The sequence below is a fragment of the Vidua macroura genome (assembly GCF_024509145.1).
Source record: "Vidua macroura isolate BioBank_ID:100142 chromosome W unlocalized genomic scaffold, ASM2450914v1 whyW_random_scaffold_48, whole genome shotgun sequence".
NCBI lineage: Eukaryota > Metazoa > Chordata > Aves > Passeriformes > Viduidae > Vidua > Vidua macroura.
In genome coordinates, this window is record NW_026530536.1 from 2,508,082 (window position 1) to 2,535,550 (window position 27,469).

The following is a 27,469-nucleotide window of genomic DNA, read 5'->3' on the forward strand; positions in this document are numbered from 1 at the left end:
ATTAGGCTTGGGAAGCTTGGTCTCCCTCCTGAGGTAAGGTCGAACGTCCTGCCGAGCCTTACACTCGAACTCCGGCCAAGCCCCCTTGCCTGACTCTCTTACTAGGCTTGGGAAGTTTGGTCTCCCTGCCGAGGTAAGGTCGAACGTCCTGCCGAGCCTTACACTCGAACTCCGGCCAAGCCCCCTTGCCTGACTCTCCTACTAGGCTTGGGAAGCTTGGTCTCCCTGCCGAGGTACGGTCGAACGTCCTGCCGAGCCTTACACTCGAACTCCGGCCAAGCCCCCTTGCCTGACTCTCCTACTAGGCTTGGGAAGCTTGGTCACCCTGCCGAGGTAAGGTCGAACGTCCTGCCGAGCCTTACACTCAAACTCCGGCCAAGCCCCCTTGCCTGACCCTGCTAGGCTTGGGAAGCTTGGTCTCCCTGCCGAGGTAAGGTCGAACGTCCTGCCGAGCCTTACACTCGACGTCCGGCCAAGCCCCCTTGCCTGACTCTCCTACTAGGCTTGGGAAGCTTGGTCTCCCTGCCGAGGTAAGGTCGAACGTCCTGCCGAGCCTTACACTCGAAGTCCGGCCAAGCCCCCTTGCCTGACTCTCCTACTAGGCTTGGGAAGCTTGGTCTCCCTGCCGAGGTAAGGTCGAACGTCCTGCCGAGCCTTACACTTGAACTCCGGCCAAGCCCCTTGCCTGACTCTCCTACTAGGCTTGGGAAGCTTGGTCTCCCTGCCGAGGCACGGTCGAACGTCCTGCCGAGCCTTACACTCCAACTCCGGCCAAGCTCCCTTGCCTGACTCTCCTACTAGGCTTGGGAAGCTTGGTCTCCCTGCCGAGGTAAGGTCGAACGTCCTGCTGAGCCTTACACTCGAACTCCGGCCAAGCCCCCTTGCCTGACTCTCCTACTAGGCTTGGGAAGCTTGGTCACCCTGCCGAGGTAAGGTCGAACGTCCTGCCGAGCCTTACACTCAAACTCCGGCCAAGCCCCCTTGCCTGACCCTTCTAGGCTTGGGAAGCTTGGTCTCCCTGCCGAGGTAAGGTCGAACATCCTGCCGAGCCTTACACTTGAACTCCGGCCGAGCCCCCTTGCCTGACTCTCCTACTAGGCTTGGGAAGCTTGGTCTCCCTGCCGAGGTACGGTCGAACGTCCTGCCGAGCCTTACACTCGAACTCCGGCCAAGCCCCCTTGCCTGACTCTCCTACTAGGCTTGGGAAGCTTGGTCTCCCTGCCGAGGTAAGGTCGAACGTCCTGCCGAGCCTTACACTCGAAGTCCAGCCAAGCCCCCTTGCCTGACTCTCCTACTAGGCTTGGGAAGCTTGGTCTCCCTGCCGAGGTAAGGTCGAATGTCCTGCCGAGCCTTACACTCGAACTCCGGCCAAGCCCCCTTGCCTGACTCTCCTACTAGGCTTGGGAAGCTTGGTCTCCCTGCCGAGGTAAGGTCGAACGTCCTGCCGAGCCTTACACTCGAACTCCGGCCAAGCCCCCTTGCCTGACTCTCCTACTAGGCTTGGGAAGCTTGGTCTCCCTGCCGAGGTACGGTCGAACGTCCTGCCGAGCCTTACACTCGAACTCCGGCCAAGCCCCCTTGCCTGACCCTGCTAGGCTTGGGAAGCTTGGCCTCCCTGCCGAGGTAAGGTCGAACGTCCTGCCGAGCCTTACACTCGAACTCCGGCCAAGCCCCCTTGCCTGACTCTCCTACTAGGCTTGGGAAGCTTGGTCTCCCTGCCGAGGTAAGGTCGAACGTCCTGCCGAGCCTTACACTGGAAGTCCGGCCAAGCCCCCTTGCCTGACTCTCCTACTAGGCTTGGGAAGCTTGGTCACCCTGCCGAGGTAAGGTCGAACGTCCTGCCGAGCCTTACACTCAAACTCCGGCCAAGCCCCCTTGCCTGACTCTCCTACTAGACTTGGGAAGCTTGGTCTCCCTGCCGAGGTAAGGTCGAACGTCCTGCCAAGTCTTACACTGGAACTCCGGCCAAGCCCCCTTGCCTGACTCTCCTACTAGGCTTGGGAAGCTTGGTCTCCCTTCCAAGGTGAGGTCGAACGTCCTGCCGAGCCATACACTCGAACTCCGGCCAATCCTCCTTGCCTGACTCTCCTACTAGGCTTGGGAAGCTTGGTCTCCCTGCCGAGGTAAGGTCGAACGTCCTGCCGAGCCTTACACTCGAAGTCCGGCCAAGCCCCCTTGCCTGACTCTCCTACTAGGCTTGGGAAGCTTGGTCTCCCTGCGGAGGTAAGCTCGAACGTCCTGCCGAGCCTTACACTCGAACTCCGGCCAAGCCCCCTTGCCTGACTCTCCTACTAGGCTTGGGAAGCTTGGTCTCCCTGCCGAGGTAAGGTCGAACGTCCTGCCGAGCCTTACACTCGAACTCCAGACAAGCCCCCTTGCCTGACTCTCCTACTAGGCTTGGGGAGCTTGGTCTCCCTGCCGAGGTAAGGTCGAACGTCCTGCCGAGCCTTACACTCGAACTCCGGCCAAGCCTCCTTGCCTGACTCTCCTACTAGGCTTGGGAAGCTTGGTCTCCCTGCCGAGGTAAGGTCGAACGTCCTGCCGAGCCTTACACTCGAACTCCAGCCAAGCCCCCTTGCCTCACCCTACTAGGCTTGGGAATCTTGGTCTCCCTGCCGAGGTAAGGTCGAACGTCCTGCCGAGCCTTACACTCGAACTCCGGCCAAGCCCCCTTTCCTGACCCTACTAGGCTTGGGAAGCTTGGTCTCCCTGCCGAGGTAAGGTCGAACGTCCTGCCGAGCCTTACACTCGAACTCCTGCCAAGCCCCCTTGCCTGACCCTACTAGGCTTGGGAAGCTTTGTCTCCCTGACGAGGTAAGGTCGAACGTCCTGCCGAGCCTTACACTCGAACTCCGGCCAAGCCCCCTTGCCTGACTCTCCTACTAGGCTTGGGAAGCTTGGTCTCCCTGCCGAGGCAAGGTCAAACGTCCTGCCGAGCCTTACACTCGAACTCCTGCCAAGACCCCTTGCCTGACCCTACTAGGCTTGGGAAGCTTGGTCTCCCTGCCGAGGTAAGGTCGAACGTCCTGCCGAGCCTTACACTCGAACTCCGGCCAAGCCCCCTTGCCTGACTCTCCTACTAGACTTGGGAAGCTTGGTCTCCCTGCCGAGGTAAGGTCGAACGTCCTGCCAAGTCTTACACTGGAGCTCCGGCCAAGCCCCCTTGCCTGACTCTCCTACTAGGCTTGGGAAGCTTGGTCTCCCTTCCAAGGTGAGGTCGAACGTCCTGCCGAGCCTTACACTCGAACTCCGGCCAAGCCCCCTTGCCTGACTCTCCTACTCGGCTTGGGAAGCCTGGTCTCCCTGCCGAGGTAAGGTCGAATGTCCTGCCGAGGTAAGGTCGAACGTCCTGCCGAGCCTTACACTCGAACTCCGGCCAAGCCTCCTTGCCTGACTCTCCTACTAGGCTTGGGAAGCTTGGTCTCCCTGCTGAGGTAAGGTCGAACGTCCTGCCGAGCCTTACACTCGAACTCCGGCCAAGCCCCCTTGCCTGACCCTACTAGGCTTGGGAAGCTTGGTCTCCCTGCCGAGGTAAGGTCGAACGTCCTGCCGAGCCTTACACTCGAACTCCAGCCAAGCCGCCTTGCCTGACTCTCCTACTAGGCTTGGGAAGCTTGGTCTCCCTGCCGAGGTAAGGTCGAACGTCCTGCCGAGCCTTACACTCGAACTCCAGCCAAGCCCCCTTGCCTCACCCTACTAGGCTTGGGAAGCTTGGTCTCCCTGCCGAGGTAAGGTCGAAAGTCCTGCCGAGCCTTACACTCGAACTCCTGCCAAGCCCCCTTGCCTCACCCTACTAGGCTTGGGAAGCTTGGTCTCCCTGCCGAGGTAAGGTCGAACGTCCTGCCGAGCCTTACACTTGAACTCCGGCCGAGCCCCCTTGCCTGACTCTCCTACTAGGCTTGGGAAGCTTGGTCTCCCTGCCGAGGTACGGTCGAACATCCTGCCGAGCCTTACACTCGAACTCCGGCCAAGCCCCCTTGCCTGACTCTCCTACTAGGCTTGGGAAGCTTGGTCTCCCTTCCGAGGTAAGGTCGAACGTCCTGCCGAGCCTTACATTCGAACTCCGGCCAAGCCCCCTTGCCTAACTCTCCTACTAGGCTTGGGAAGCTTGGTCTCCCTGCCGAGGTAAGGTCGAATGTCCTGCCGAGCCTTACACTCGAACTCCGGCCAAGCCTCCTTGCCTGACCCTACTAGGCTTGGGAAGCTTGGTCTCCCTGCCGAGGTAAGGTCGAACGTCCTGCCGAGCCTTACACTCGAACTCCGGCCAAGCCCCCTTGCCTGACTCTCCTACTAGGCTTGGGAAGCTTGGTCTCCCTGCCGAGGTACGGTCGAACGTCCTGCCGAGCCTTACACTCGAACTCCGGCCAAGCCCCCTTGCCTGACGCTCCTACTAGGCTTGGGAAGCTTGGTCTCCCTGCCGAGGTAAGGTCGAACGTCCTGCCGAGCCTTACACTCGAACTCCGGCCAAGCCCCCTTGCCTGACTCTTATACTAGGCTTGGGAAGCTTGGTCTCCCTGCCGAGGTAAGGTCGAACGTCCTGCCGAGCCTTACACTCAAACTCCGGCCAAGCCCCCTTGCCTGACTCTCCTACTAGGCTTGGGAAGCTTGGTCACCCTGCCGAGGTAAGCTCGAACGTCCTGCCGAGCCTTACACTCGAACTCCGGCCAAACCCCCTTGCCTCACCCTACTAGGCTTGGGAAGCTTGGTCTCCCTGCCGAGGTAAGGTCGAACGTCCTGCCGAGCCTTACACTCGAACTCCGGCCAAGCCCCCTTGCCTGACTCTCCTACTAGGCTTGGGAAGCTTGGTCTCCCTGCCGAGGTAACATTGAACGTCCTGCCGAGCCTTACACTGGAAGTCTGGCCAAGCCCCCTTGCCTGACTCTCCTACTAGGCTTGGGAAGCTTGGTCTCCCTGCCGAGGTAAGGTCGAACGTCCTGCCGAGCCTTACACTCGAACTCCGGCCAAGCCCCCTTGCCTGACTCTCCTATTAGGCTTGGGAAGCTTGGTCTCCCTCCTGAGGTAAGGTCGAACGTCCTGCCGAGCCTTACACTCGAACTCCGGCCAAGCCCCCTTGCCTGACTCTCTTACTAGGCTTGGGAAGCTTGGTCTCCCTGCCGAGGTAAGGTCGAACGTCCTGCCGAGCCTTACACTCGAACTCCGGCCAAGCCCCCTTGCCTGACTCTCCTACTAGGCTTGGGAAGCTTGGTCTCCCTGCCTCGGTATGGTCGAACGTCCTGCCGAGCCTTACACTTGAACTCCGGCCAAGCCCCTTGCCTGACTCTCCTACTAGGCTTGGGAAGCTTGGTCTCCCTGCTGAGGTAAGGTCGAACGTCCTGCCGAGCCTTACACTCGAACTCCGGCCAAGCCCCCTTGCCTGACCCTACTAGGCTTGGGAAGCTTGGTCTCCCTGCCGAGGTAAGGTCGAACGTCCTGCCGAGCCTTACACTCGAACTCCAGCCAAGCCGCCTTGCCTGACTCTCCTACTAGGCTTGGGAAGCTTGGTCTCCCTGCCGAGGTAAGGTCGAACGTCCTGCCGAGCCTTACACTCGAACTCCAGCCAAGCCCCCTTGCCTCACCCTACTAGGCTTGGGAAGCTTGGTCTCCCTGCCGAGGTAAGGTCGAAAGTCCTGCCGAGCCTTACACTCGAACTCCTGCCAAGCCCCCTTGCCTCACCCTACTAGGCTTGGGAAGCTTGGTCTCCCTGCCGAGGTAAGGTCGAACGTCCTGCCGAGCCTTACACTTGAACTCCGGCCGAGCCCCCTTGCCTGACTCTCCTACTAGGCTTGGGAAGCTTGGTCTCCCTGCCGAGGTACGGTCGAACGTCCTGCCGAGCCTTACACTCGAACTCCGGCCAAGCCCCCTTGCCTGACTCTCCTACTAGGCTTGGGAAGCTTGGTCTCCCTTCCGAGGTAAGGTCGAACGTCCTGCCGAGCCTTACATTCGAACTCCGGCCAAGCCCCCTTGCCTAACTCTCCTACTAGGCTTGGGAAGCTTGGTCTCCCTGCCGAGGTAAGGTCGAATGTCCTGCCGAGCCTTACACTCGAACTCCGGCCAAGCCTCCTTGCCTGACCCTACTAGGCTTGGGAAGCTTGGTCTCCCTGCCGAGGTAAGGTCGAACGTCCTGCCGAGCCTTACACTCGAACTCCGGCCAAGCCCCCTTGCCTGACTCTCCTACTAGGCTTGGGAAGCTTGGTCTCCCTGCCGAGGTACGGTCGAACGTCCTGCCGAGCCTTACACTCGAACTCCGGCCAAGCCCCCTTGCCTGACGCTCCTACTAGGCTTGGGAAGCTTGGTCTCCCTGCCGAGGTAAGGTCGAACGTCCTGCCGAGCCTTACACTCGAACTCCGGCCAAGCCCCCTTGCCTGACTCTTATACTAGGCTTGGGAAGCTTGGTCTCCCTGCCGAGGTAAGGTCGAACGTCCTGCGGAGCCTTACACTCGAACTCCGGCCAAGCCCCCTTGCCTGACTCTCCTACTAGGCTTGGGAAGCTTGGTCACCCTGCCGAGGTAAGCTCGAACGTCCTGCCGAGCCTTACACTCGAACTCCGGCCAAACCCCCTTGCCTCACCCTACTAGGCTTGGGAAGCTTGGTCTCCCTGCCGAGGTAAGGTCGAACGTCCTGCCGAGCCTTACACTCGAACTCCGGCCAAGCCCCCTTGCCTGACTCTCCTACTAGGCTTGGGAAGCTTGGTCTCCCTGCCGAGGTAACATTGAACGTCCTGCCGAGCCTTACACTGGAAGTCTGGCCAAGCCCCCTTGCCTGACTCTCCTACTAGGCTTGGGAAGCTTGGTCTCCCTGCCGAGGTAAGGTCGAACGTCCTGCCGAGCCATACACTCGAACTCCGGCCAAGCCCCCTTGCCTGACTCTCCTATTAGGCTTGGGAAGCTTGGTCTCCCTCCTGAGGTAAGGTCGAACGTCCTGCCGAGCCTTACACTCGAACTCCGGCCAAGCCCCCTTGCCTGACTCTCTTACTAGGCTTGGGAAGCTTGGTCTCCCTGCCGAGGTAAGGTCGAACGTCCTGCCGAGCCTTACACTCGAACTCCGGCCAAGCCCCCTTGCCTGACTCTCCTACTAGGCTTGGGAAGCTTGGTCTCCCTGCCTCGGTATGGTCGAACGTCCTGCCGAGCCTTACACTTGAACTCCGGCCAAGCCCCTTGCCTGACTCTCCTACTAGGCTTGGGAAGCTTGGTCTCCCTGCCGAGGCACGGTCGAACGTCCTGCCGAGCCTTACACTCCAACTCCGGCCAAGCTCCCTTGCCTGACTCTCCTACTAGGCTTGGGAAGCTTGGTCTCCCTGCCGAGGTAAGGTCGAACGTCCTGCTGAGCCTTACACTCGAACTCCGGCCAAGCCCCCTTGCCTGACTCTCCTACTAGGCTTGGGAAGCTTGGTCACCCTGCCGAGGTAAGGTCGAACGTCCTGCCGAGCCTTACACTCAAACTCCGGCCAAGCCCCCTTGCCTGACCCTTCTAGGCTTGGGAAGCTTGGTCTCCCTGCCGAGGTAAGGTCGAACATCCTGCCGAGCCTTACACTTGAACTCCGGCCGAGCCCCCTTGCCTGACTCTCCTACTAGGCTTGGGAAGCTTGGTCACCCTGCCGAGGTACGGTCGAACGTCCTGCCGAGCCTTACACTCGAACTCCGGCCAAGCCCCCTTGCCTGACTCTCCTACTAGGCTTGGGAAGCTTGGTCTCCCTGCCGAGGTAAGGTCGAACGTCCTGCCGAGCCTTACACTCGAAGTCCAGCCAAGCCCCCTTGCCTGACTCTCCTACTAGGCTTGGGAAGCTTGGTCTCCCTGCCGAGGTAAGGTCGAATGTCCTGCCGAGCCTTACACTCGAACTCCGGCCAAGCCCCCTTGCCTGACTCTCCTACTAGGCTTGGGAAGCTTGGTCTCCCTGCCGAGGTAAGGTCGAACGTCCTGCCGAGCCTTACACTCGAACTCCGGCCAAGCCCCCTTGCCTGACTCTCCTACTAGGCTTGGGAAGCTTGGTCTCCCTGCCGAGGTACGGTCGAACGTCCTGCCGAGCCTTACACTCGAACTCCGGCCAAGCCCCCTTGCCTGACCCTGCTAGGCTTGGGAAGCTTGGCCTCCCTGCCGAGGTAAGGTCGAACGTCCTGCCGAGCCTTACACTCGAACTCCGGCCAAGCCCCCTTGCCTGACTCTCCTACTAGGCTTGGGAAGCTTGGTCTCCCTGCCGAGGTAAGGTCGAACGTCCTGCCGAGCCTTACACTGGAAGTCCGGCCACGCCCCCTTGCCTGACCCTACTAGGCTTGGGAAGCTTGGTCACCCTGCCGAGGTAAGGTCGAACGTCCTGCCGAGCCTTACACTCAAACTCCGGCCAAGCCCCCTTGCCTGACCCTGCTAGGCTTGGGAAGCTTGGTCTCCCTGCCGAGGTAAGGTCGAACGTCCTGCCGAGCCTTACACTGGAAGTCCGGCCAAGCCCCCTTGCCTGACTCTCCTACTAGGCTTGGGAAGCTTGGCCACCCTGCCGAGGTAAGGTCGAACGTCCTGCCGAGCCTTACACTCAAACTCCGGCAAAGCCCCCTTGCCTGACCCTGCTAGGCTTGGGAAGCTTGGTCTCCCTGCCGAGGTAAGGTCGAACGTCCTGCCGAGCCTTACACTCGAACTCCGGCCAAGCCCCCTTGCCTGTCCCTACTAGGCTTGGGAAGCTTGGTCTCCATGCCGAGGTAAGGTCAAACGTCCTGCCGAGCCTTACACTCGAACTCCGGCCAAGCCCCCTTGCCTGACTCTCCTTCTAGGCTTGGGAATCTTGGTCACCCTGCCGAGGTAAGGTCGAACGTCCTGCCGAGCCTTACACTCAAACTCCGGCCAAGCCCCCTTGCCTGACCCTGCTAGGCTTGGGAAGCTTGGTCTCCCTGCCGAGGTACGGTCGAACGTCCTGCCGAGCCTTACACTCGAACTCCGGCCAAGCCCCCTTGCCTGACTCTCCTACTAGGCTTGGGAAGCTTGGTCTCCCTGCCGAGGTAAGGTCGAACGTCCTGCCGAGCCTTACACTCGAAGTCCGGCCAAGCCCCCTTGCCTGACTCTCCTACTAGGCTTGGGAAGCTTGGTCTCCCTGCCGAGGTATGGTCGAACGTCCTGCCGAGCCTTACACTCGAACTCCGGCCAAGCCCCCTTGCCTGACTCTCCTACTAGGCTTGGGAAGCTTGGTCTCCGTGCCGAGGTAAGGTCGAACGTCCTGCTGAGCCTTACACTCGAACTCCGGCCAAGCCCCCTTGCCTGACTCTCATACTAGGCTTGGAAAGCTTGGTCACCCTGCCGAGGTAAGGTCGAACGTCCTGCCGAGCCTTACACTCAAACTCCGGCCAAGGCCCCTTGCCTGACCCTACTAGGCTTGGGAAGCTTGGTCTCCCTGCCGAGGTAAGGTCGAACATCCTGCCGAGCCTTACACTCGAACTCCGGCCAAGCCCCCTTGCCTGACTCTCCTACTAGGCTTGGGAAGCTTGGTCTCCCTGCCGAGGTAACATTGAACGTCCTGCCGAGCCTTACACTGGAAGTCCGGCCAAGCCCCCTTGCCTGACTCTCCTACTAGGCTTGGGAAGCTTGGTCTCCCTGCCGAGGTACGGTCGAACGTCCTGCCGAGCCTTACAATCGAAGTCCGGCCAAGCCCCCTTGCCTGACTCTCCTACTAGGCTTGGGAAGCTTGGTCTCCCTGCTGAGGTAAGGTCGAACGTCCTGCCGAGCCTTACACTCGAAGTCCGGCCAAGCCCCCTTGCCTGACTCTCCTACTAGGCTTGGGAAGCTTGGTCTCCCTGCCGAGGTAACATTGAACGTCCTGCCGAGCCTTACACTGGAAGTCCGGCCAAGCCCCCTTGCCTGACTCTCCTACTAGGCTTGGGAAGCTTGGTCTCCCTGCCGAGGTAAGGTCGAACGTCCTGCCGAGCCTTACACTCGAACTCCGGCCAAGCCCCCTTGCCTGACTCTCCTATTAGGCTTGGGAAGCTTGGTCTCCCTCCTGAGGTAAGGTCGAACGTCCTGCCGAGCCTTACACTCGAACTCCGGCCAAGCGCCCTTGCCTGACTCTCTTACTAGGCTTGGGAAGCTTGGTCTCCCTGCCGAGGTAAGGTCGAACGTCCTGCCGAGCCTTACACTCGAACTCCGGCCAAGCCCCCTTGCCTGACTCTCCTACTAGGCTTGGGAAGCTTGGTCTCCCTGCCGAGGTACGGTCGAACGTCCTGCCGAGCCTTACACTCGAACTCCGGCCAAGCCCCCTTGCCTGACTCTCCTACTAGGCTTGGGAAGCTTGGTCACCCTGCCGAGGTAAGGTCGAACGTCCTGCCGAGCCTTACACTCAAACTCCGGCCAAGCCCCCTTGCCTGACCCTGCTAGGCTTGGGAAGCTTGGTCTCCCTGCCGAGGTAAGGTCGAACGTCCTGCCGAGCCTTACACTCGACGTCCGGCCAAGCCCCCTTGCCTGACTCTCCTACTAGGCTTGGGAAGCTTGGTCTCCCTGCCGAGGTAAGGTCGAACGTCCTGCCGAGCCTTACACTCGAACTCCGGCCAAGCCCCCTTGCCTGACTCTCCTACTAGGCTTGGGAAGCTTGGTCTCCCTGCCTCGGTATGGTCGAACGTCCTGCCGAGCCTTACACTTGAACTCCGGCCAAGCCCCTTGCCTGACTCTCCTACTAGGCTTGGGAAGCTTGGTCTCCCTGCCGAGGCACGGTCGAACGTCCTGCCGAGCCTTACACTCCAACTCCGGCCAAGCTCCCTTGCCTGACTCTCCTACTAGGCTTGGGAAGCTTGGTCTCCCTGCCGAGGTAAGGTCGAACGTCCTGCCGAGCCTTACACTCGAACTCCGGCCAAGCCCCCTTGCCTGACTCTCCTACTAGGCTTGGGAAGCTTGGTCACCCTGCCGAGGTAAGGTCGAACGTCCTGCCGAGCCTTACACTCAAACTCCGGCCAAGCCCCCTTGCCTGACCCTTCTAGGCTTGGGAAGCTTGGTCTCCCTGCCGAGGTAAGGTCGAACATCCTGCCGAGCCTTACACTCGAACTCCGGCCAAGCCCCCTTGCCTGACTCTCCTACTAGGCTTGGGAAGCTTGGTCTCCCTGCCGAGGTAACATTGAACGTCCTGCCGAGCCTTACACTGGAAGTCCGGCCAAGCCCCCTTGCCTGACTCTCCTACTAGGCTTGGGAAGCTTGGTCTCCCTGCCGAGGTACGGTCGAACGTCCTGCCGAGCCTTACAATCGAAGTCCGGCCAAGCCCCCTTGCCTGACTCTCCTACTAGGCTTGGGAAGCTTGGTCTCCCTGCTGAGGTAAGGTCGAACGTCCTGCCGAGCCTTACACTCGAAGTCCGGCCAAGCCCCCTTGCCTGACTCTCCTACTAGGCTTGGGAAGCTTGGTCTCCCTGCCGAGGTAACATTGAACGTCCTGCCGAGCCTTACACTGGAAGTCCGGCCAAGCCCCCTTGCCTGACTCTCCTACTAGGCTTGGGAAGCTTGGTCTCCCTGCCGAGGTAAGGTCGAACGTCCTGCCGAGCCTTACACTCGAACTCCGGCCAAGCCCCCTTGCCTGACTCTCCTATTAGGCTTGGGAAGCTTGGTCTCCCTCCTGAGGTAAGGTCGAACGTCCTGCCGAGCCTTACACTCGAACTCCGGCCAAGCGCCCTTGCCTGACTCTCTTACTAGGCTTGGGAAGCTTGGTCTCCCTGCCGAGGTAAGGTCGAACGTCCTGCCGAGCCTTACACTCGAACTCCGGCCAAGCCCCCTTGCCTGACTCTCCTACTAGGCTTGGGAAGCTTGGTCTCCCTGCCGAGGTACGGTCGAACGTCCTGCCGAGCCTTACACTCGAACTCCGGCCAAGCCCCCTTGCCTGACTCTCCTACTAGGCTTGGGAAGCTTGGTCACCCTGCCGAGGTAAGGTCGAACGTCCTGCCGAGCCTTACACTCAAACTCCGGCCAAGCCCCCTTGCCTGACCCTGCTAGGCTTGGGAAGCTTGGTCTCCCTGCCGAGGTAAGGTCGAACGTCCTGCCGAGCCTTACACTCGAACTCCGGCCAAGCCCCCTTGCCTGACTCTCCTACTAGGCTTGGGAAGCTTGGTCTCCCTGCCGAGGTAAGGTCGAACGTCCTGCCGAGCCTTACACTCGAACTCCGGCCAAGCCCCCTTGCCTGACTCTCCTACTAGGCTTGGGAAGCTTGGTCTCCCTGCCTCGGTATGGTCGAACGTCCTGCCGAGCCTTACACTTGAACTCCGGCCAAGCCCCTTGCCTGACTCTCCTACTAGGCTTGGGAAGCTTGGTCTCCCTGCCGAGGCACGGTCGAACGTCCTGCCGAGCCTTACACTCCAACTCCGGCCAAGCTCCCTTGCCTGACTCTCCTACTAGGCTTGGGAAGCTTGGTCTCCCTGCCGAGGTAAGGTCGAACGTCCTGCCGAGCCTTACACTCGAACTCCGGCCAAGCCCCCTTGCCTGACTCTCCTACTAGGCTTGGGAAGCTTGGTCACCCTGCCGAGGTAAGGTCGAACGTCCTGCCGAGCCTTACACTCAAACTCCGGCCAAGGCCCCTTGCCTGACCCTTCTAGGCTTGGGAAGCTTGGTCTCCCTGCCGAGGTAAGGTCGAACATCCTGCCGAGCCTTACACTTGAACTCCGGCCGAGCCCCCTTGCCTGACTCTCCTACTAGGCTTGGGAAGCTTGGTCTCCCTGCCGAGGTATGGTCGAACGTCCTGCCGAGCCTTACACTCGAACTCCGGCCAAGCCCCCTTGCCTGACTCTCCTACTAGGCTTGGGAAGCTTGGTCTCCCTGCCGAGGTAAGGTCGAACGTCCTGCCGAGCCTTACACTCGAAGTCCAGCCAAGCCCCCTTGCCTGACTCTCCTACTAGGCTTGGGAAGCTTGGTCTCCCTGCCGAGGTAAGGTCGAATGTCCTGCCGAGCCTTACACTCGAACTCCGGCCAAGCCCCCTTGCCTGACTCTCCTACTAGGCTTGGGAAGCTTGGTCTCCCTGCCGAGGTAAGGTCGAACGTCCTGCCGAGCCTTACACTCGAACTCCGGCCAAGCCCCCTTCCCTGACTCTCCTACTAGGCTTGGGAAGCTTGGTCTCCCTGCCGAGGTACGGTCGAACGTCCTGCCGAGCCTTACACTCGAACTCCGGCCAAGCCCCCTTGCCTGACCCTGCTAGGCTTGGGAAGCTTGGCCTCCCTGCCGAGGTAAGGTCGAACGTCCTGCCGAGCCTTACACTCGAACTCCGGCCAAGCCCCCTTGCCTGACTCTCCTACTAGGCTTGGGAAGCTTGGTCTCCCTGCCGAGGTAAGGTCGAACGTCCTGCCGAGCCTTACACTGGAAGTCCGGCCAAGCCCCCTTGCCTGACTCTCCTACTAGGCTTGGGAAGCTTGGTCACCCTGCCGAGGTAAGGTCGAACGTCCTGCCGAGCCTTACACTCAAACTCCGGCCAAGCCCCCTTGCCTGACTCTCCTACTAGACTTGGGAAGCTTGGTCTCCCTGCGGAGGTAAGGTCGAACGTCCTGCCAAGTCTTACACTGGAACTCCGGCCAAGCCCCCTTGCCTGACTCTCCTACTAGGCTTGGGAAGCTTGGTCTCCCTTCCAAGGTGAGGTCGAACGTCCTGCCGAGCCATACACTCGAACTCCGGCCAATCCTCCTTGCCTGACTCTCCTACTAGGCTTGGGAAGCTTGGTCTCCCTGCCGAGGTAAGGTCGAACGTCCTGCCGAGCCTTACACTCGAACTCCGGCCAAGCCCCCTTGCCTGACTCTCCTACTAGGCTTGGGAAGCTTGGTCTCCCTGCGGAGGTAAGCTCGAACGTCCTGCCGAGCCTTACACTCGAACTCCGGCCAAGCCCCCTTGCCTGACTCTCCTACTAGGCTTGGGAAGCTTGGTCTCCGTGCCGAGGTAAGGTCGAACGTCCTGCCGAGCCTTACACTCGAACTCCAGACAAGCCCCCTTGCCTGACTCTCCTACTAGGCTTGGGGAGCTTGGCCTCCCTGCCGAGGTAAGGTCGAACGTCCTGCCGAGCCTTACACTCGAACTCCGGCCAAGCCTCCTTGCCTGACTCTCCTACTAGGCTTGGGAAGCTTGGTCTCCCTGCCGAGGTAAGGTCGAACGTCCTGCCGAGCCTTACACTCGAACTCCAGCCAAGCCCCCTAGCCTCACCCTACTAGGCTTGGGAATCTTGGTCTCCCTGCCGAGGTAAGGTCGAACGTCCTGCCGAGCCTTACACTCGAACTCCGGCCAAGCCCCCTTTCCTGACCCTACTAGGCTTGGGAAGCTTGGTCTCCCTGCCGAGGTAAGGTCGAACGTCCTGCCGAGCCTTACACTCGAACTCCTGCCAAGCCCCCTTGCCTGACCCTACTAGGCTTGGGAAGCTTTGTCTCCCTGACGAGGTAAGGTCGAACGTCCTGCCGAGCCTTACACTCGAACTCCGGCCAAGCCCCCTTGCCTGACTCTCCTACTAGGCTTGGGAAGCTTGGTCTCCCTGCCGAGGCAAGGTCAAACGTCCTGCCGAGCCTTACACTCAAACTCCGGCCAAGCCCCCTTGCCTGACCCTGCTAGGCTTGGGAAGCTTGGTCTCCCTGCCGAGGTGCGGTCGAACGTCCTGCCGAGCCTTACACTCGAACTCCGGCCTAGCCCCCTTGCCTGACTCTCCTACTAGGCTTGGGAAGCTTGGTCTCCCTGCCGAGGTAAGGTCGAACGTCCTGCCGAGCCTTACACTCGAAGTCCGGCCAAGCCCCCTTGCCTGACTCTCCTACTAGGCTTGGGAAGCTTGGTCACCGTGCCGAGGTAAGGTCGAATGTCCTGCCGAGCCTTACACTCGAAGTCCGGCCAAGCCCCCTTGCCTGACTCTCCTACTAGGCTTGGGAAGCCTGGTCTCCCTGCCGAGGTATGGTCGAACGTCCTGCCGAGCCTTACACTTGAACTCCGGCCAAGCCCCCTTGCCTGACTCTCCTACTAGGCTTGGGAAGCTTGGTCTCCCTGCCGAGGCACGGTCGAACGTCCTGCCGAGCCTTACACTCGAACTCCGGCCAAGCCCCCTTGCCTGACTCTCCTACTAGGCTTGGGAAGCTTGGTCTCCCTGCCGAGGTAAGGTCGAACGTCCTGCTGAGCCTTACACTCGAACTCCGGCCAAGCCCCCTTGCCTGACTCTCCTACTAGGCTTGGGAAGCTTGGTCACCCTGCCGAAGTAAGGTCGAACGTCCTGCCGAGCCTTACACTCAAACTCCGGCCAAGCCCCCTTGCCTGACCCTTCTAGGCTTGGGAAGCTTGGTCTCCCTGCCGAGGTAAGGTCGAACGTCCTGCCGAGCCTTACACTCGAACTCCGGCCAAGCCCCCTTGCCTGACTCTCCTACTAGGCTTGGGAAGCTTGGTCTCCCTGCCGAGGTATGGTCGAACGTCCTGCCGAGCCTTACACTCGAACTCCGGCCAAGCCCCCTTGCCTGACTCTCCTACTAGGCTTGGGAAGCTTGGTCTCCCTGCCGAGGTACGGTCGAACGTCCTGCCGAGCCTTACAATCGAAGTCCGGCCAAGCCCCCTTGCCTGACTCTCCTACTAGGCTTGGGAAGCTTGGTCTCCCTGCTGAGGTAAGGTCGAACGTCCTGCCGAGCCTTACACTCGAAGTCCGGCCAAGCCCCCTTGCCTGACTCTCCTACTAGGCTTGGGAAGCTTGGTCTCCCTGCCGAGGTAAGGTCGAACGTCCTGCCGAGCCTTACACTCGAACTCCGGCCAAGCCCCCTTGCCTGACTCTCCTACTAGGCTTGGGAAGCTTGGTCTCCCTGCCGAGGTACGGTCGAACGTCCTGCCGAGCCTTACACTCGAACTCCGGCCAAGCCCCCTTGCCTGACTCTCCTACTAGGCTTGGGAAGCTTGGTCTCCCTGCCGAGGTAAGGTCGAACGTCCTGCCGAGCCTTACACTCGAACTCCGGCCAAGCCTCCTTGCCTGACTCTCCTACTAGGCTTGGGAAGCTTGGTCTCCCTGCCGAGGTAAGGTCGAACGTCCTGCCGAGCCTTACACTCGAACTCCAGCCAAGCCCCCTTGCCTCACCCTACTAGGCTTGGGAATCTTGGTCTCCCTGCCGAGGTAAGGTCGAACGTCCTGCCGAGCCTTACACTCGAACTCCGGCCAAGCCCCCTTGCCTGACTCTCCTACTAGGCTTGGGAAGCTTGGTCTCCCTGCCGAGGCACGGTCGAACGTCCTGCCGAGCCTTACACTCGAACTCCGGCCAAGCCCCCTTGCCTGACTCTCCTACTAGGCTTGGGAAGCTTGGTCTCCCTGCCGAGGTAAGGTCGAACGTCCTGCTGAGCCTTACACTCGAACTCCGGCCAAGCCCCCTTGCCTGACTCTCCTACTAGGCTTGGGAAGCTTGGTCACCCTGCCGAGGTAAGGTCGAACGTCCTGCCGAGCCTTACACTCAAACTCCGGTCAAGCCCCCTTGCCTGACCCTTCTAGGCTTGGGAAGCTTGGTCTCCCTGCCGAGGTAAGGTCGAACGTCCTGCCGAGCCTTACACTCGAACTCCGGCCAAGCCCCCTTGCCTGACTCTCCTACTAGGCTTGGGAAGCTTGGTCTCCCTGCCGAGGTATGGTCGAACGTCCTGCCGAGCCTTACACTCGAACTCCGGCCAAGCCCCCTTGCCTGACTCTCCTACTAGGCTTGGGAAGCTTGGTCTCCGTGCCGAGGTAAGGTCGAACGTCCTGCTGAGCCTTACACTCGAACTCCGGCCAAGCCCCCTTGCCTGACTCTCCTACTCGGCTTGGGAAGCTTGGTCTCCCTGCCGAGGTAAGGTCGAACATCCTGCCGAGCCTTACACTTGAACTCCGGCCGAGCCCCCTTGCCTGACTCTCCTACTAGGCTTGGGAAGCCTGGTCTCCCTGCCGAGGTAGGTCGAACGTCCTGCCGAGCCTTACACTCGAACTCCGGCCAAGCCCCCTTGCCTGACTCTCCTACTAGGCTTGGGAAGCTTGGTCTCCATGCCGAGGTAAGGTCAAACGTCCTGCCGAGCCTTACACTCGAACTCCGGCCAAGCCCCCTTGCCTGACTCTCCTACTAGGCTTGGGAAGCTTGGTCTCCCTGCCGAGGTAAGGTCGAATGTCCTGCCGAGCCTTACACTCGAACTCCGGCCAAGCCTCCTTGCCTGACCCTACTAGGCTTGGGAAGCTTGGTCTCCCTGCCGAGGTAAGGTCGAACGTCCTGCCGAGCCTTACACTCGAACTCCGGCCAAGCCCCCTTGCCTGACTCTCCTACTAGGCTTGGGAAGCTTGGTCACCCTGCCGAGGTAAGGTCGAACGTCCTGCCGAGCCTTACACTCAAACTCCGGCCAAGCCCCCTTGCCTGACCCTGCTAGGCATGGGAAGCTTGGTCTCCCTGCCGAGGTAAGGTCGAACGTCCTGCCGAGCCTTACACTCGAACTCCGACCAAGCCCCCTTGCCTGACTCTCCTACTAGGCTTGGGAAGCTTGGTCTCCCTGCCGAGGTAAGGTCGAACGTCCTGCCGAGCCTTACACTCGAACTCCGGCCAAGCCCCCTTGCCTGACTCTCCTACTAGGCTTGGGAAGCTTGGTCTCCCTGCCGAGGTAAGGTCGAACGTCCTGCTGAGCCTTACACTCGAAGTCCGGCCAAGCCCCCTTGCCTGACTCTCCTACTAGGCTTGGGAAGCTTGGTCACCCTGCCGAGGTAAGGTCGAACGTCCTGCCGAGCCTTACACTCAAACTCTGGTCAAGCCCCCTTGCCTGACCCTTCTAGGCTTGGGAAGCTTGGTCACCCTGCCGAGGTAAGGTCGAACGTCCTGCCGAGCCTTACACTCGAACTCCGGACAAGCCCCCTTGCCTGACTCTCCTACTAGGCTTGGGAAGCTTGGTCTCCCTGCCGAGGTATGGTCGAACGTCCTGCCGAGCCTTACACTCGAACTCCGGCCAAGCCCCCTTGCCTGACTCTCCTACTAGGCTTGGGAAGCTTGGTCTCCGTGCCGAGGTAAGGTCGAACGTCCTGCTGAGCCTTACACTCGAACTCCGGCCAAGCCCCCTTGCCTGACTCTCCTACTAGGCTTGGGAAGCTTGGTCTCCCTGCCGAGGTACGGTCGAACGTCCTGCCGAGCCTTACACTCGAACTCCGGCCAAGCCCCCTTGCCTGACTCTCCTACTAGGCTTGGGAAGCTTGGTCTCCCTGCCGAGGTAAGGTCGAATGTCCTGCCGAGCCTTACACTCGAACTCCGGCCAAGCCTCCTTGCCTGACCCGACTAGGCTTGGGAAGCTTGGTCTCCCTGATGAGGTAAGGTCGAACGTCCTGCCGAGCCTTACACTCGAACTCCGGCCAAGCCCCCTTGCCTGACTCTCCTACTAGGCTTGGGAAGCTTGGTCTCCATGCCGAGGTAAGGTCGAACATCCTGCCAAGCCTTACACTCGAACTCCGGCCAAGCCCCCTTGCCTGACGCTCCTACTAGGCTTGGGAAGCTTGGTCTCCCTGCCCAGGTAAGGTCGAACGTCCTGCCGAGCCTTACACTCGAACTCCGGCCAAGCCCCCTTGCCTGACTCTCCTACTAGGCTTGGGAAGCTTGGTCTCCCTGCCGAGGTAAGGTCGAACGTCCTGCCGAGCCTTACACTCGAACTCCAGCCAAGCCCCCTTGCCTGACCCTGCTAGGCTTGGGAAGCTTGGCCTCCCTGCCGAGGCAAGGTCGAACGTCCTGCCGAGCCTTACACTTGAACTCCGGCCAAGCCCCCTTGCCTGACTCTCCTACTAGGCTTGGGAAGCTTGGTCTCCCTGCCGAGGTAAGGTCGAACGTCCTGCCGAGCCTTACACTGGAAGTCCGGCCAAGCCCCCTTGCCTGACTCTCCTACTAGGCTTGGGAAGCTTGGTCACCCTGCCGAGGTAAGGTCGAACGTCCTGCCGAGCCTTACACTCAAACTCCGGCCAAGCCCCCTTGCCTGACCCTGCTAGGCTTGGGAAGCTTGGTCTCCCTGCCGAGGTAAGGTCGAACGTCCTGCCGAGCCTTACACTCGAACTCCGTCCAAGCCTCCTTGCCTGACTCTCCTACTAGGCTTGGGAAGCTTGGTCTCCATGCCGAGGTAAGGTCAAACGTCCTGCCGAGCCTTACACTCGAACTCCGGCCAAGCCCCCTTGCCTGACTGTCCTACTAGGCTTGGGAATGTTGGTCACCCTGCCGAGGTAAGGTCGAACGTCCTGCCGAGCCTTACACTCAAACTCCGGCCAAGCCCCCTTGCATGACCCTGCTAGGCTTGGGAAGCTTGGTCTCCCTGCCGAGGTACGGTCGAACGTCTTGCCGAGCCTTACACTCGAACTCCGGCCAAGCCCCCTTGCCTGACTCTCCTACTAGGCTTGGGAAGCTTGGTCTCCCTGCCGAGGTAAGGTCGAACGTCCTGCCGAGCCTTACACTCGAAGTCCGGCCAAGCCCCCTTGCCTGACTCTCCTACTAGGCTTGGGAAGCTTGGTCTCCCTGCCGAGGTAAGGTCGAATGTCCTGCCGAGCCTTACACTCGAACTCCGGCCAAGCCCCCTTGCCTGACTCTCCTACTAGGCTTGGGAAGCTTGGTCTCCCTGCCGAGCTGTGGTCGAACGTCCTGCCGAGCCTTACACTTGAACTCCGGCCAAGCCCCCTTGCCTGACTCTCCTACTAGGCTTGGGAAGCTTGGTCTCCCTGCCGAGGCACGGTCGAACGTCCTGCCGAGCCTTACACTCGAACTCCGGCCAAGCCCCCTTGCCTGACTCTCCTACTAGGCTTGGGAAGCTTGGTCACCCTGCCGAGGCAAGGTCGAACGTCCTGCCGAGCCTTACACTCAAACTCCGGCCAAGCCCCCTTGCCTGACCCTTCTAGGCTTGGGAAGCTTGGTCTCCCTGCCGAGGTAAGGTCGAACGTCCTGCCGAGCCTTACACTCGAACTCCGGCCAAGCCCCCTTGCCTGACTCTCCTACTAGGCTTGGGAAGCTTGGTCTCCGTGCCGAGGTAAGGTCGAACGTCCTGCTGAGCCTTACACTCGAACTCCGGCCAAGCCCCCTTGCCTGACTCTCCTACTAGGCTTGGGAAGCTTGGTCTCCGTGCCGAGGTAAGGTCGAATGTCCTGCTGAGCCTTACACTCGAACTCCGGCCAAGCCCCCTTGCCTGACTCTCTTACTAGGCTTGGAAAGCTTGGTCACCCTGCCGAGGTAAGGTCGAACGTCATGCCGAGCCTTACACTCAAACTCCGGCCAAGCCTCCTTGCCTGACCCTACTAGGCTTGGGAAGCTTGGTCTCCCTGCCGTGGTAAGGTCGAACGTCCTGCTGAGCCTTACACTCGAACTCCGGCCAAGCCCCCTTGCCTGACTCTCCTACTAGGCTTGGGAAGCTTGGTCTCCCTGCCGAGGTAAGGTCGAACGTCCTGCCGAGCCTTACACTCGAACTCTGGCCAAGCCCCCTTGCCTGACGCTCCTACTTGGCTTGGGAAGCTTGGTCTCCCTGCCGAGGTAAGGTCGAACGTCCTGCCGAGCCTTACACTCGAACTCCGGCCAGGCCCCCTTGCCTGGCTCTCCTACTAGGCTTGGGAAGCTTGGTCTCCCTGCCGAGGTAAGGTCGAACGTCCTGCCGAGCCTTACACTCGAACTCCGGCCAAGCCCCCTTGCCTGACCCTGCTAGGCTTGGGAAGATTGGCCTCCCTGCCGAGGTAAGGTCGAACGTCCTGCCGAGCCTTACACTCGAACTCCAGCCAAGCCCCCTTGCCTGACTCTCCTACTAGGCTTGGGAAGCTTGGTCTCCCTGCCGAGGTACGGTCGAACATCCTGCCGAGCCTTACACTCGAACTCCGGCCAAGCCCCCTTGCCTGACTCTCTTACTAGGCTTGGGAAGCTTGGTCTCCCTGCCGAGGTATGGTCGAACGTCCTGCCGAGCCTTACACTCGAACTCCGGCCAAGCCCCCTTGCCTGACTCTCCTACTGGGCTTGGGAAGCTTGGTCTCCCTGCCGAGGTAAGGTCGAATGTCCTGCTGAGCCTTACACTCGAACTCCGGCCAAGCCCCCTTTCCTGACCCTACTAGGCTTGGGAAGCTTGGTCTCCCTGCCGAGGTAAGGTCGAACGTCCTGCCGAGCCTTACACTCGAACTCCGGACAAGCCCCCGTGCCTGACTCTCCTACTAGGCTTGGGAAGCTTGGTCTCCCTGCCGAGGTAAGGTCGAACGTCCTGCCGAGCCTTACACTCGAACTCCGGCCAAGCCCCCTTGCCTGACTCTCCTACTAGGCTTGGGAAGCTTGGTCACCCTGCCGAGGTAAGGTCGAACGTCCTGCCGAGCCTTACACTCAAACTCCGGCCAAGCCCCCTTGCCTGACCCTGCTAGGCATGGGAAGCTTGGTCTCCCTGCCGAGGTAAGGTCGAACGTCCTGCCGAGCCTTACACTCGAACTCCGGCCAAGCCCCCTTGCCTGACTCTCATACTAGGCTTGGGAAGCTTGGTCTCCCTGCCGAGGCACGGTCGAACGTCCTGCCGAGCCTTACACTCGAACTCCGGCCAAGCCCCCTTGCCTGACTCTCCTACTAGGCTTGGGAAGCTTGGTCTCCCTGCCGAGGTAAGGTCGAACGTCCTGCTGAGCCTTACACTCGAACTCCGGCCAAGCCCCCTTGCCTGACTCTCCTACTAGGCTTGGGAAGCTTGGTCACCCTGCCGAGGTAAGGTCGAACGTCCTGCCGAGCCTTACACTCAAACTCCGGTCAAGCCCCCTTGCCTGACCCTTCTAGGCTTGGGAAGCTTGGTCTCCCTGCCGAGGTAAGGTCGAACGTCCTGCCGAGCCTTACACTCGAACTCCGGCCAAGCCCCCTTGCCTGACTCTCCTACTAGGCTTGGGAAGCTTGGTCTCCCTGCCGAGGTATGGTCGAACGTCCTGCCGAGCCTTACACTCGAACTCCGGCCAAGCCCCCTTGCCTGACTCTCCTACTAGGCTTGGGAAGCTTGGTCTCTGTGCCGAGGTAAGGTCGAACGTCCTGCTGAGCCTTACACTCGAACTCCGGCCAAGCCCCCTTGCCTGACTCTCCTATTAGGCTTGGGAAGCTTGGTCTCCCTGCCGAGGTAAGGTCGAACATCCTGCCGAGCCTTACACTTGAACTCCGTCCGAGCCCCCTTGCCTGACTCTCCTACTAGGCTTGGGAAGCTTGGTCTCCCTGCCGAGGTACGGTCGAACGTCCTGCCGAGCCTTACACTGGAAGTCCGGCCAAGCCCCCTTGCCTGACTCTCCTCCTAGGCTTGGGAAGCTTGGTCTCCCTGCCGAGGTAAGGTCGAACGTCCTGCCGAGCCTTACACTCGAAGTCTGGCCAAGCCCCCTTGCCTGACTCTCCTACTAGGCTTGGGAAGCTTGGTCTCCCTGCCGAGGTAAGGTCGAATGTCCTGCCGAGCCTTACACTCGAACTCCGGCCAAGCCTCCTTGCCTGACCCTACTAGGCTTGGGAAGCTTGGTCTCCCTGCCGAGGCACGGTCGAACGTCCTGCCGAGCCTTACACTCGAACTCCGGCCAAGCCCCCTTGCCTGACTCTCCTACTAGGCTTGGGAAGCTTGGTCTCCCTGCCGAGGTAAGGTCGAACGTCCTGCTGAGCCTTACACTCGAACTCCGGCCAAGCCCCCTTGCCTGACTCTCCTACTAGGCTTGGGAAGCTTGGTCACCCTGCCGAGGTAAGGTCGAACGTCCTGCCGAGCCTTACACTCAAACTCCGGTCAAGCCCCCTTGCCTGACTCTCCTACTAGGCTTGGGAAGCTTGGTCTCCCTGCCGAGGTAAGGTCGAACGTCCTGCCGAGCCTTACACTCGAAGTCCGGCCAAGCCCCCTTGCCTGACTCTCCTACTAGGCTTGGGAAGCTTGGTCTCCCTGCCGAGGTAAGGTCGAACGTCCTGCCGAGCCTTACACTCGACCTCCGGCCAAGCCCCCTTGCCTGACTCTCCTACTAGGCTTGGGAAGCTTGGTCTCCCTGCCGAGGTAAGGTCGAATGTCCTGCCGAGCCTTACACTCAAACTCCGGCCAAGCCTCCTTGCCTGACCCTACTAGGCTTGGGAAGCTTGGTCTCCCTGCCGAGGTAAGGTCGAACGTCCTGCCGAGCCTTACACTCGAACTCCGGCCAAGCCCCCTTGCCTGACTCTCCTACTAGGCTTGGGAAGCTTGGTCTCCGTGCCGAGGTAAGGTCGAACGTCCTGCCGAGCCTTACACTCGAACTCCGGCCAAGCCCCCTTGCCTGACTCTCCTACTAGGCTTGGGAAGCTTGGTCTCCCTGCCGAGGTAAGGTCGAACGTCCTGCCGAGCCTTACACTCGAACTCCAGCCAAGCCCCCTTGCCTGACCCTGCTAGGCTTGGGAAGCTTGGCCTCCCTGCCGAGGTAAGGTCGAACGTCCTGCCGAGCCTTACACTTGAACTCCGGCCAAGCCCCCTTGCCTGACTCTCCTACTAGGCTTGGGAAGCTTGGTCTCCCTGCCGAGGTAGGTCGAACGTCCTGCCGAGCCTTACACTGGAAGTCCGGCCAAGCCCCCTTGCCTGACTCTCCTACTAGGCTTGGGAAGCTTGGTCACCCTGCCGAGGTAAGGTCGAACGTCCTGCCGAGCCTTACACTCAAACTCCGGCCAAGCCCCCTTGCCTGACCCTGCTAGGCTTGGGAAGCTTGGTCTCCCTGCCGAGGTAAGGTCGAACGTCCTGCCGAGCCTTACACTCGAACTCCGGCCAAGCCCCCTTGCCTGTCCCTACTAGGCTTGGGAAGCTTGGTCTCCATGCCGAGGTAAGGTCAAACGTCCTTCCGAGCCTTACACTCGAACTCCAGCCAAGCCCCCTTGCCTGACTGTCCTACTAGGCTTGGGAATCTTGGTCACCCTGCCGAGGTAAGGTCGAACGTCCTGCCGAGCCTTACACTCAAACTCCGGCCAAGCCCCCTTGCCTGACCCTGCTAGGCTTGGGAAGCTTGGTCTCCCTGCCGAGGTACGGTCGAACGTCTTGCCGAGCCTTACACTCGAACTCCGGCCAAGCCCCCTTGCCTGACTCTCCTACTAGGCTTGGGAAGCTTGGTCTCCCTGCCGAGGTAAGGTCGAACGTCCTGCCGAGCCTTACACTCGAACTCTGGCCAAGCCCCCTTGCCTGACGCTCCTACTTGGCTTGGGAAGCTTGGTCTCCCTGCCGAGGTAAGGTCGAACGTCCTGCCGAGCCTTACACTCGAACTCCGGCCAGGCCCCCTTGCCTGGCTCTCCTACTAGGCTTGGGAAGCTTGGTCTCCCTGCCGAGGTAAGGTCGAACGTCCTGCCGAGCCTTACACTCGAACTCCGGCCAAGCCCCCTTGCCTGACCCTGCTAGGCTTGGGAAGATTGGCCTCCCTGCCGAGGTAAGGTCGAACGTCCTGCCGAGCCTTACACTCGAACTCCAGCCAAGCCCCCTTGCCTGACTCTCCTACTAGGCTTGGGAAGCTTGGTCTCCCTGCCGAGGTACGGTCGAACATCCTGCCGAGCCTTACACTCGAACTCCGGCCAAGCCCCCTTGCCTGACTCTCTTACTAGGCTTGGGAAGCTTGGTCTCCCTGCCGAGGTATGGTCGAACGTCCTGCCGAGCCTTACACTCGAACTCCGGCCAAGCCCCCTTGCCTGACTCTCCTACTGGGCTTGGGAAGCTTGGTCTCCCTGCCGAGGTAAGGTCGAATGTCCTGCTGAGCCTTACACTCGAACTCCGGCCAAGCCCCCTTTCCTGACCCTACTAGGCTTGGGAAGCTTGGTCTCCCTGCCGAGGTAAGGTCGAACGTCCTGCCGAGCCTTACACTCGAACTCCGGACAAGCCCCCGTGCCTGACTCTCCTACTAGGCTTGGGAAGCTTGGTCTCCCTGCCGAGGTAAGGTCGAACGTCCTGCCGAGCCTTACACTCGAACTCCGGCCAAGCCCCCTTGCCTGACTCTCCTACTAGGCTTGGGAAGCTTGGTCACCCTGCCGAGGTAAGGTCGAACGTCCTGCCGAGCCTTACACTCAAACTCCGGCCAAGCCCCCTTGCCTGACCCTGCTAGGCATGGGAAGCTTGGTCTCCCTGCCGAGGTAAGGTCGAACGTCCTGCCGAGCCTTACACTCGAACTCCGGCCAAGCCCCCTTGCCTGACTCTCCTACTAGGCTTGGGAAGCTTGGTCTCCCTGCCGAGGCACGGTCGAACGTCCTGCCGAGCCTTACACTCGAACTCCGGCCAAGCCCCCTTGCCTGACTCTCCTACTAGGCTTGGGAAGCTTGGTCTCCCTGCCGAGGTAAGGTCGAACGTCCTGCTGAGCCTTACACTCGAACTCCGGCCAAGCCCCCTTGCCTGACTCTCCTACTAGGCTTGGGAAGCTTGGTCACCCTGCCGAGGTAAGGTCGAACGTCCTGCCGAGCCTTACACTCAAACTCCGGTCAAGCCCCCTTGCCTGACCCTTCTAGGCTTGGGAAGCTTGGTCTCCCTGCCGAGGTAAGGTCGAACGTCCTGCCGAGCCTTACACTCGAACTCCGGCCAAGCCCCCTTGCCTGACTCTCCTACTAGGCTTGGGAAGCTTGGTCTCCCTGCCGAGGTATGGTCGAACGTCCTGCCGAGCCTTACACTCGAACTCCGGCCAAGCCCCCTTGCCTGACTCTCCTACTAGGCTTGGGAAGCTTGGTCTCTGTGCCGAGGTAAGGTCGAACGTCCTGCTGAGCCTTACACTCGAACTCCGGCCAAGCCCCCTTGCCTGACTCTCCTATTAGGCTTGGGAAGCTTGGTCTCCCTGCCGAGGTAAGGTCGAACATCCTGCCGAGCCTTACACTTGAACTCCGTCCGAGCCCCCTTGCCTGACTCTCCTACTAGGCTTGGGAAGCTTGGTCTCCCTGCCGAGGTACGGTCGAACGTCCTGCCGAGCCTTACACTCGAACTCCGGCCAAGCCCCCTTGCCTGACTCTCCTCCTAGGCTTGGGAAGCTTGGTCTCCCTGCCGAGGTAAGGTCGAACGTCCTGCCGAGCCTTACACTCGAAGTCTGGCCAAGCCCCCTTGCCTGACTCTCCTACTAGGCTTGGGAAGCTTGGTCTCCCTGCCGAGGTAAGGTCGAATGTCCTGCCGAGCCTTACACTCGAACTCCGGCCAAGCCTCCTTGCCTGACCCTACTAGGCTTGGGAAGCTTGGTCTCCCTGCCGAGGCACGGTCGAACGTCCTGCCGAGCCTTACACTCGAACTCCGGCCAAGCCCCCTTGCCTGACTCTCCTACTAGGCTTGGGAAGCTTGGTCTCCCTGCCGAGGTAAGGTCGAACGTCCTGCTGAGCCTTACACTCGAACTCCGGCCAAGCCCCCTTGCCTGACTCTCCTACTAGGCTTGGGAAGCTTGGTCACCCTGCCGAGGTAAGGTCGAACGTCCTGCCGAGCCTTACACTCAAACTCCGGTCAAGCCCCCTTGCCTGACTCTCCTACTAGGCTTGGGAAGCTTGGTCTCCCTGCCGAGGTAAGGTCGAACGTCCTGCCGAGCCTTACACTCGAAGTCCGGCCAAGCCCCCTTGCCTGACTCTCCTACTAGGCTTGGGAAGCTTGGTCTCCCTGCCGAGGTAAGGTCGAACGTCCTGCCGAGCCTTACACTCGACCTCCGGCCAAGCCCCCTTGCCTGACTCTCCTACTAGGCTTGGGAAGCTTGGTCTCCCTGCCGAGGTAAGGTCGAATGTCCTGCCGAGCCTTACACTCGAACTCCGGCCGAGCCTCCTTGCCTGACCCTACTAGGCTTGGGAAGCTTGGTCTCCCTGCCGAGGTAAGGTCGAACGTCCTGCCGAGCCTTACACTCGAACTCCGGCCAAGCCCCCTTGCCTGACTCTCCTACTAGGCTTGGGAAGCTTGGTCTCCGTGCCGAGGTAAGGTCGAACGTCCTGCCGAGCCTTACACTCGAACTCCGGCCAAGCCCCCTTGCCTGACTCTCCTACTAGGCTTGGGAAGCTTGGTCTCCCTGCCGAGGTAAGGTCGAACGTCCTGCCGAGCCTTACACTCGAACTCCAGCCAAGCCCCCTTGCCTGACCCTGCTAGGCTTGGGAAGCTTGGCCTCCCTGCCGAGGAAAGGTCGAACGTCCTGCCGAGCCTTACACTTGAACTCCGGCCAAGCCCCCTTGCCTGACTCTCCTACTAGGCTTGGGAAGCTTGGTCTCCCTGCCGAGGTAGGTCGAACGTCCTGCCGAGCCTTACACTGGAAGTCCGGCCAAGCCCCCTTGCCTGACTCTCCTACTAGGCTTGGGAAGCTTGGTCACCCTGCCGAGGTAAGGTCGAACGTCCTGCCGAGCCTTACACTCAAACTCCGGCCAAGCCCCCTTGCCTGACCCTGCTAGGCTTGGGAAGCTTGGTCTCCCTGCCGAGGTAAGGTCGAACGTCCTGCCGAGCCTTACACTCGAACTCCGGCCAAGCCCCCTTGCCTGTCCCTACTAGGCTTGGGAAGCTTGGTCTCCATGCCGAGGTAAGGTCAAACGTCCTGCCGAGCCTTACACTCGAACTCCAGCCAAGCCCCCTTGCCTGACTGTCCTACTAGGCTTGGGAATCTTGGTCACCCTGCCGAGGTAAGGTCGAACGTCC